At 46.1% G+C, this 10,594-nt stretch overlaps 1 long non-coding RNA gene across 1 annotated transcript; it reads left to right on the top strand.

The window, feature by feature from the left end:
• Positions 1-6,397: 6,397 nt before the first annotated feature.
• LOC140493960 (uncharacterized) lies at positions 6,398-8,069 on the top strand. The gene is made up of 2 exons (XR_011963802.1): positions 6,398-6,989; positions 7,102-8,069. It is a non-coding gene; the product is annotated as an uncharacterized lncRNA (long non-coding RNA).
• The last annotated feature ends 2,525 nt before the right edge of the window (positions 8,070-10,594 follow it).

Below are 10,594 nucleotides of genomic sequence, written 5' to 3'. Positions count from 1 at the left end.
GAGACCTGATCGAGCTGTCCCCCAGCGGTGATTGTGTTGTTCAGAACAGATTGGGTTTGCCGTGTGGGACTGAAACTCAGCTCGATCACCCAGAGACACGGTGTAACAGCCGCCAGCAGATGTGAAGGGGAAAAAGACTGGGTCCTAAATTCAGGGGGAATGAGTTTTACAGGGAGAAGACTGGAGAATGGGATTGAGAACGGTATTAGTCATGATCCAATGGCAGAGCAGACTATGGGCTGAAAGCTCTAACCGTCATCCTATACCTTCCGGTCTCTGGTCACCTGGTATCTAAGGAATGAGAAACAGAGTTAATTGTTCATTTCCAAGTTCTCCGGTCATAAATGGGCAAAGTGAGAGATGGGACAGATCTGATACACATTTAAAAACTGGGAAAATGGTTGGAGAGGAAAACAAAAGAGAAGCTGAGTATAAAGTTGGAAGTCAGAAGATAGTCAGTAAAAAGGAATAGTGCACCAATCCAGAGGGAGATGGATATGTAAAAAGAAATGTCACTAGTCCCCAAGTCTTAACACTCTTCCTTTCCAAAATGTGAGCAGACCTGCTGAGATTTTCCAGCAATTTCATTTGTTGGTTCCGAAACAGAAGATGGGAGTGATCCTGGACCAATCAGCTGTCCCGTGCTCTGGGGATATTTGACTGACCCGTTCACCCAGATCACTTCTGTCCCACTGTGAAACCTCACAATCCTGCCCCACCCCCACCCCTGTTACTGACAATAAACTGTTCATTCCGTCAACCCCCATGAGCACACAAGATCATTTTCCGTGTGAATTGTAAAACGTTCAGGGAGAGTTCCCTTCGGTTTCCGTCAGAACGGTCTGAATCACTTCATTTTGGTTCAGGACCATTTGACATTGAGCGGTCACTGTCAGACCCCCCCAGCAAGTAGCCATTCGCGTTGTGTGTCTCTGAGCACTTTGTTTGGTGCTCGTTTGGAGTGGAACCTGACGTTTTGAAAGGGACACCATTCGTCGTATATTCGGCTGCACTGATAAACTTGTCTCTGGCACTTCCAGGAAAGTGGAGACGGATTTCACTCAGAAACCGAGGTGTGATCAAACACAGTCGGATCGACGTGTCCAAACCAACCCCTACACTGGGTTGCAATACTGCAAGTGGAGCAGAGAGCTGGATTTCTTGAAAGGAGGGAAAGGGCCCATCGTGAGGCTTGAACCTGCGGCCCTGAGATTAAGCATCTCATGCTCTACCGACTAAAGTAGCTGGGCCTGACTCACGATTGATGAGTGTGTCATTTCATACTGAGCATATTTCACCCGGCATTGCAATTTACAAGGATCCAGTTCATTCCTCCCAATCACAAATGTCATCATTCACACTTTCCATTTGTCAGCTATTATTCCTTCAGAACATTATTATCGATTTAGCACTTGTCTCTGGATTTAAGACTCAATATAAATATTTTCATATTTTTATCCTCATCTTATGTCTCCGGAGTGATTCCCAGTCACTCTGGCAGACGGTAAATCAATTGGGAAATTCCCAAAGGAAACCCAATCATTCCTGTTTGGAGTGTAACGAATCCCATCTGCTGACGAGACAGAGTCCTCACAGTCAACACTTTCTCTATTCTTCCTGCCAACAACTTTTCCCACTTCTTATTTGCGAGACAGGAGTTTTGTTTATGAAACGTTCCAAGAACAGGAACAATCCTCTGAAGCCGTGTCCAATTTAAAGTGGAATGGTTGTCCCTTTCACACGGGAAGAGCCGTTCCTGGGGAAGGATTTTCCATGTGCTGTGTCCCAGGGCTGAGCAGGAAGCCGCTGATTGAAGCTGCAGTAGCCGCTTTCTGTTGGCAGCGGGGCCTTGGAGAGATTGGGGCCACATCCAGCTGCAGACTCGGGTGGATTCTCGTGGTTGCAGTTTCGGGACATGGTCGGTCTCAATGCTTGAACTGAAATAATTGAGGCAAGGTGCGAAATGCGCTTCCTTTTTGAGACAAAGAAACTGGCACTGGCTCCGACAGCAATGGCCAGCACTGCTTTCAGAGTGAGTGTGGGGAAGAGGCCTGAGAAGCTGCAAACACAACAACGAAAAGGCAGAGGGCCTGGTATGTTCATCTGCCTGCACTGGCACAATCGCAATTCTGGCAGTAGTGAAATTCGAACCCACGACTCGATAGAAACTGGAGCTTAAATCCAGCGCCTTAGACCACTCGGCTAGGCTACCGCACAAAGGCCGCAAGTCAAAAGTGTCATTACTAGTGTTTCAGTATCGCTTCACTTCAGGCGCTAACAGATCGCGCATTCAGGAACGAACGTGGAGCAATTTCGAAAGTATTTGAAAGGGTTTGCACCGTTTGGACAATAGCACGAAGCTGAATAGGCTTCGACAGTTTTCCCTGGAGCTTCAGGGCTGAGGAATGGCCTTACAGAATTTTATAAAGTCATGAGTCAGACGGACAGAGATAAGAGCTGAAAATGTGTTGCTGGAAAAGCGCAGCAGGTCAGGCAGCATCCAAGGAGCAGGAGAGTCGACGTTTCGGGCATCAGCCCTTCTTCATCTCATTCCTGAAGAAGGGCTGATGCCCTAAACGTCGATTCTCCTGTTCCTTGGATGCTGCCTGACCTGCTGCGCTTTTCCAGCAACACATTTTCAGGACTGATCTCCAGCATCTGCAGTCCTCACTTTCTCCTTGGACAAAGAAAAGAGTCAGGGAGTAATTTTTCACAAGGCACATTAGTTCAAAGCGAGATAACATTGGTTTAATGTGAGAACAGTAACATTTAAAGGGGATGTGAGGGACACTTGTTTTGAACACAGACATTTCCGTGTGTCCAGAATGAATTGTCATATTTAGTGTCAGAGACTGGTGCGCTCACAACATTTCAAAGGCATCTGAAAGGGTTCGGAGAGATAAGGGACAAATTTTGGCAAATATTGGTTAGATTAATTTCGGTTATCTGTTTAGCAGTGGCAAGTTAGATAGCAGGGTCTGTTTCCGTGCTTGGCAACTCTGAGACGCTCCAGAAGCTGACACCAGCTTGAATTGACCATTTGCGAAAAAACACGTGCTGTTTGTTACTCAGCGCGTTGGGCTATTTTTCCTGGAGGGTGGAGTTTGCCCTGAAGAAAAATACCACGCAAATTGTGTTACCCCCTCAGCATTCCAGCGAATCCAAAAACTGACAGCTCTTAGCGTGGAACAGAAGCAAAACAGAAAAGGTGGAACCATTGCCAGACACACTGGCATGCTGACTTTGAGGGAGTGCGATTCGTCTATGTCATGTACTGCAGCAAGACAATTCCAAACCGTGCTTCTAAACATACTGGAGCTTTAATGCATTGTCAAGTCCCAGAAAGTGCTCAAGTAACATCCAACAAAACAGAACAACAATGAACCATGAGAAGTGAAGATGACCAATTCCATTCTTGATTAAATTGGGTCAACAATGCGCTGGTCCCTCCATCTGATGGAGAGGACCAATCCCCAGCCTCCCTGACCAGGACAGGAATGAAGGAAACCAGAGAGCTAGAACAACGTTTCACACCGTGATTGCCCACCGTTTCACCACAGCAACTGATGCCCGAGCCCGATTCTACCATTTAAGGGTGCGCTACTCTCATTCTCCCATTTACTGTTGCCATGCACCAATTCTCTAATTTAGCTCCACTGTGCTCCAGGTCTCTCATTTTCAGATGGCCCGCACCAATTCTCCAATTCAGTGTTGGTTAGCACCATTCCCCTCAATTACTGAAGCCCACTCAGTGTTGCCTCACTCCAATCCCCATATTGACTGATGCCCTCGCCCAATTTAGGGGTGCGGTACACTAAGTCTCCCAAAAGATATTTTCCTGCCCCAATTCTCCCATTTAGTGCAACACAGCATAACGCACCCATTTAGTGCTGAATTGCACTAATTCACCCAGAGTCTGATGCCCTGTTGCAAATTCTCACATTTCGATAAGTCCTTTTCCAATTGTTTCCATTTTGTAGTTCCTTCCAATGATTCTCCAATTTCGTGGAGAGCTGCCAGGATTCATAAATTTAGGTGTGGACAAGTTGGATTGAAGGGTCTGTTTCCGTGCTGTACATCTGTGAGGCTGTAATTAGTGCTCCGCTTCCCTGCACCAATTCTCCCATTTACCAATCCTGCACTAATTCGGGAATTTCACCAACTCACCCACTGAGGTTATCCTGCTCCAGTCCTCCCACTTAGAATTTAATGATTTTATGATACGGGGTGGGGGGCTGGGGTGGGGGAAGCAGCCAAGAGGATCCCAGAGACTGGGTGGGGCAGAGTGGGAATCCTTTGTTTTTACTACCATCATTCCCAAACTGCCCTTCCAACAAGACACATAGTCTGCCTCCTCTTGACTAAAAGGTTGTTTTTCATTCACATACAGATCTAAATACTGACAGACCCAATCCTCGTCCGAACTGTATTTTGTCCAGAAGACAGCCGGACGAAGGATTGGTTCTTTGGTCCATAATAAACAACAATATTTCATCATTTTCTTTTTATCTTTTTCCCTTGTACAAGTCTTACTTGTCCATTTCCTTAACATCCTCCCCAACGGACTTTCTGGAGGAATGTTAGCAGGGACCTTTTCTTCCTTTACTTCGTCGCAGTTAGACTTACTCTGCCTACCCTCCATTTCTCAGGGCCCTCGCCAGTCCCTCAGCGATTAAATACCCCTTTTCCCAGCCACCAAGGCAATACTTAAAAGTCAGTTTTCGTACCTTGGTCTGTGCACAGAGTTGCCTGGCCCCTTTTTTCTGTATTTTCTATCGACCTCCTTTCACTGTCTGATTCAGATGTCTCTCTTGTGGGATTCGTACCAGTCGCCCAAGGGAGCAGACCAAACTGGGACACGAGTCCGCTCCTCAATTGGGAACGGGACATTACTTCCCAGTGTCTAGGGCCAGCCACTATCCCCGGCGATGGAAGAATATCCCGGACAGGCCCCCAATTGTGGTAAATAGAACCCACTCACTTCAATAATTTCAGTCTGAGACAAGATCTGAAGCAGCAGTATCGTTTATTATAGCGTGGCACCTATAAGATAGGCACACCGAGCTTAACGAGTACACAACTTATATACAATTCAATTCTCTTTCCCTCCTCCCACTATTCTAAACCTGGCGCCCATTACTGTTGTTTATCTCTTGCCTTATCCAGCCTCGTACATAACAAAGTATAAGTCTTGTTTGGCCATTTCACCACATCCTGCTGTGGTCCATCGTTAGTGTATCCTCTTCCACTACCATCTCCTTCCTTACATTGTTAAAGTAACATTTCCTCCCATTCTTTATCCACACTGAACCTTATGACCTCTTGATTGTGGTTTTATTATGTTTTTGCAGAAGTGGGAAACAGATGTTTATAACTGTTTGTCCAATATTAACCTACATCCCCCTCACCTTCCTCTTTCATGATACAACCTTGTGATTTTTTTTACAGATAACAACATTTATAATGACTCCTCACACTCTGATCCACCAGACACCACATGAAATGGTGTCAGACCCAAACAGGTGAATGGTCACATTGACGGGACTGAGTCCCAATGGAACAGGGATCACCATAAGATGGAACATCAGGATGAAGGGATTCCCTCCCAAAGTCTGCTCAACCTTTCAGTCAGACCATGTCTGATCTGATCATTCTCAACACAACTTTCCTTCCCCGATCCCCCACAAGACCCTGTTTCTCCAGGGATCCACCTCCTGGGGGCGGGGCCCAAGCGGGGCCGTGATCCCTATTGGTCGGCACCATTGGATCGACAGTGCCCTTACCCAATCGGAGCGGGGGCTGAGCTGTGTCCCGCCCTGAGGTGTCCCGAGTCGCCGCCGTTGAACCGACACTGCGCGAGGGAAGGGAGGGGCGGGTCTTGCGCATGCGTACCATTTCAAACCGGGAGGGGCGGGAAGGCGGTTGGTCCGTCTTCTCTTCTCCGGGGGTTTCGGCTGCGCTGGACTCAGGAGGTTGGGTTTAAACCAACATCTTCCCCCCCCGACGGCGTGAAGATCAACAAACTGTTAATGTTGAGTTATAGAGTCTGGGGGAGGTAACACCAAACAGCTGGAAACACACAGCAGCATCCTCCGAGGAGCAGGGAAATCCTGAGGGAGGCCTTTTGCCCGAAATGTTCCTTTCCGTGATCCGCGGATGGAGCCTGAGCTGCTGGGCGTTTCCAGCGCCATCCTGATCCTTCCTCACACCTGCCTTTGGCCCCACCCCTCTCTGCTGTCCGCACTCCCGATTGGCCGACACCACGGCGATCGACAGTCTAATTGACCAATCGGAGCCGGGGGGAGTGATAACTCCGCCCTGAAGAGTCGTGCGCAGGCTCAAGGCACCTCCGTTGAACTGAGTCTGCGCGGAGGTGAACCGCACATGCGCAGTTTAAACCCGGAAGTGGCGGTGTGTTTTCCTCTGTGTGGATTAACCCACAATGGACAGTGAGACTGCAGAGGTTCAAGAAGCTCATCCACACCTTTTGAATTTGGCAACTAGGAATGAGCAATAAATGCTGGCCCAGCCAGCGATGCCCGATTCCCATGACTGAAAAAACCAGAGACAAACTCAATTGGGAATTGTAATTTATTGCTCTTGATGTCATGGAAGGCACTGCTTGAGTTCTGATGGGATGCTCTGAGGCTTCTCATTGTCATCGATGTCATTCAGGGTCTGGGAACATTCCACCTGCTTCATGTCGTCAGTTCAGTTTACTGGAACAGAAAATCCCTTATTTTATAGTTATATCTGTGTCAGAAATACTGTTATTAATAAACTGTGGTTCTTGTTCTTTTTCTATCTAACCCCTTCCCCCACCCCGGCTACGTGCTGCTTCCTTCTCAGAACTTTGCTGAGAAAAACCTGCCCTCGCTCTCAGTACAAACCAGTCACTGATGGTTGAGTGAGATGGACAACTCCAACAATCCTGTCCCCTCAGTGCTCCACCGTGTACAAACTGAAGCGTCTGCAATGGATCAAGTGAGGTGCTTCAGTTTTAGAAATACAATACAGATTAGTTTCTAAATGTTTCTATATTTATTATTGAACACTAACCCCACTCTGCCCGTTATTTACACAGTGTTTCCACCTTTTTAGTTTCTGCTTAATCTTCAATGTGATTCAGATTGTGGGGAAATGAATTCACTCCAAATGGGGAAAGAAGAGAGTCGTGAAGTCGTTCCGATCCAGACTGAGGGGGCCTGTGTGAACCTTGGAAGTTATAAGTATCACTGCTGTCATAATGTTTTTGCTGATTCTGCACCCACCCCTACTTCTTTCAACCGTCTGTGCTGAAGGTTGAAATTTTATTGAAGATTTTCCAGTCTCCACTCGAGCTAAGTGAGGGTCATCTCTCATTGTAAGGTCAGAGGCCCAGACACTCAGAGACATGGCCTCACAGTGTGGTTTTATCAGGATATCTCTGTCTCAATGTTTCCTGCTGGGGACATGCACGACATGAAGGAGCCAGAATGGGACACTGTCTCGGCTGCAATGGAACATTAACAATTACACTCGATATTCGTGGGCCTGTGGGGTAAGTTACTCCAGGTTCCTGCTCACTACCGTACCCAGTAAACCTGCTCGAAGGTGAATCTGTGTCGGAGTGAAAGGGGACTGTGCCTTTCAGCTGAGAGGGAATCCTCTGCCAATAACATCCACCCTCTGGATTCACTCAGTGACAGCTCTGTTTTGGATATTCCTGGGTTTGTCTTTTCCTGGAGCCGGACTCCACAATCGAGCATCTCCAGGGAGAGAGGAATAAAGGACAAGCTTGTGAATGGAACAGTGAGCACAAAACCCCGGGTTCCTGGTAACTGCACAAACCAATGTGTCCACAGGAGTAAGTTGCAGGACTCTGCTGGGCGCTATTTCTCACTGAGTGACAGAACTTTCCTACACTTTGTTAGAATGACCTCCTCACTCTTTTGCATTATATTGAATTATTTCCAGTATTTCTTTTTGTTTTGAAGAGAATAATCTATCAGTGATAGTATAGTGACTGGAAATGGCAGAATAGAAGCATGTATGAGAACCAAATATTAAAACAAAACCTTCTGATCACACATTTTGGAGAAAGATTGTCCCATTTCTTTCTCTGTCACGCCATGTGCTGATCCTGATAGTGGAACTGGTGTAAAAGACAGCATGCCAGTGACACTCAGACAACAATGCAGAATAAAAACTGAAAGAACTGTGGATGCTGTAAATCAGAAAGATAAAATAGAAATTGCTGGAAAAGCACAGCAAGTCTGGCAGCATCTGTGGAGGGAAATCCCTTCTGACGATGGATCACTCTACCCGAAACGTTATCTCTGATTTCTATCAACAAATGCTGTCAGATCTGCTGAGCTTTCCAGCAATTTTTAGTTTTGTTTCTGAAAACGATGCAGGCTCACTGAGCCTTCACTGGTGATGATGGCTTTTCCAGGAGCATTGTTTTATTGTCAGGGATTCAGAGCTTGTTCGACATTTGCTATCTTGACTCATTCACAGATGCAACAGATGTCGGGTTGGCTGGCCAGGCTCGAATTTTTGTCCAACCCTAATTGGTTAGAGGGCAATTAAGAGAGAACCGCATTGCTGTGGGTCTGAAATCACATGCAGGTTAGATGAGGTAAGGATGATAATTTCCTTCCCTGAATATCAGTGAAACTGATGTGTGTGTGTTTTTTCTCTAATAAGTAATAATGGTTTCATGGTCATCATTAAACTCTTCATTCCAGGATTTTACTGAATTCCAATTCCACCATCTTGCCATGTCAGGATCTGAACCCAGTTTCCAGAACATTCCCTGGGTCACTGGATTCCTGGCCAGTCATGTCCGTATCTGTGAATAAAAACAAATCACCTTGCACATGGTGATCCATGTAGGTATCAAGAATACAGGAGAGACAATGAAAGGGATTCTGCTGTGGGAACATGGCTATCTGAGGATTAAATTAAAACATGGGTATACAATTTGAACAGACTCTGCACTGCTCCAATGAAATTGTCAATGTGGAAATTGGACCATAGTTTGGCATCTGAAGCTGAATAATAGATGTAGGACAAATGAGTTTTGATTCATGGAATACGGACACCAGCCCTGGGTGAAAGAGACTGATGAACTGTTGGACAGTCACTGTGCACAACTAAGTTTGTAATTCTCTTCCACAGAGAGCAGCAGATGCTGAGTCATTATCGAGAATCAAGGTTGAGTTTGACAGAATTTGGATCTACGAGGGAATTAATTAATGTTTGTGGGAGTGGAGATGGAGTCAGCTGGAATGTGGAGAAGATCAATCTGCTTTCATGGGGAGGTTTAATTGTCCCCATGATGCCCTGCTGCTTGTGGTTAGGTGACATGGGAGGCTATGAGCTGGCTCAGTGCTATTGGGACAATTGACATTTTGTTACATGATTGTTGCAAGACTGGTTATGACATCCCCTGAAATTAAGCTTGTTAGATACTCCCTTCAATAATAATAATTATACTAGAGGCCTTTTTCCCACTCCAAGCACTCCCACTACAGTCCAAACTTCCAACCATAGTTTGTTTAAGGGAGTAGACCACAGAGTACTCACCCCACCCTCCTCTAAATGCTTTTTAACTTGGAGCTTTTAAAGATGCACTTAACCAGCACAATCTTACAAAATTTACTGTTCTCCTCTCAAGCTGCTTTAAGCAGAAATCAACGCTATCCTCATGTACCACATCCTCACAATCTGTTTCAGTGATACTGACCTTCAGAACACTCCTTCCAGTCTGCTCAGTGATACTGACTTGCTGCACACTCAGAAACATAGAAAATAGCTGCAGCTGTTGGCCATTCGAGGCAGCACCATCATTCAAGAAGATGATGGCTGATCATTCAATTTCAGTATCCCACTCCTGTTTTTTTCTCCATACCCCCTTGATCCCTTTAACCTGAATTCCCATTTCCAGCTCCCTGAATATACATCTGTTGACCTGGTCCCAATTGCTCTCTGTGGTAGACAATTCCATAGGTTCAATGGCTGTCCCCATTCTTCTAAATTCCAGTGAGTACAAACCCAATTGACCAGTCTTTCTTCATATGTCAGTCCAGCCATCCTTGGAATCAGTCTGTTGAAGCTTTGTGAGATTCCCTCAATAGGAAGAATGTCCTTCCTCAGTTAGGAGACCACAATACTGCACGGAGTACTCAAGGTGTGGCCTCCCAAAGGCCCTGTACACGTGCAAGAAGACATCCGTTGTCCTGTATCAAATCCTCTCAGTCTGAAGGCCAGCATGCCATGAGCTTTCCCCCATTTCCTACACCTGCATGCCAACCTTCAGTGACCGTTCCACCATAACACCCAGGTCTGGTTAGACTTCACCTTTTCCTAAACTGCCACCATTCAAATCATAATCTGCCTTCCTGTTTTTGCCATGAAGTGGATAACTTCTCCTTTATCCACATTATGTTGCGTTTGCAAGTATTTACCCTTTCAGCCAGCCTATCCAAGTCACACTGCAACTTCTGAGCATCCTCCTCACAACACACACTACCACACAGCTGTCTGCACATTTGGAGATGTTGCATTCAATTCTTTCATCCAAACCATTAACATGTATTGTGTATTGTGA

The sequence above is a fragment of the Chiloscyllium punctatum genome, chromosome 23, assembly GCF_047496795.1.
Source record: "Chiloscyllium punctatum isolate Juve2018m chromosome 23, sChiPun1.3, whole genome shotgun sequence".
Taxonomy (NCBI): domain Eukaryota; kingdom Metazoa; phylum Chordata; class Chondrichthyes; order Orectolobiformes; family Hemiscylliidae; genus Chiloscyllium; species Chiloscyllium punctatum.
The sequence above is the reverse complement of the archived record's forward strand: the minus strand, read 5'-3'. Positions and strand labels throughout refer to the sequence as shown.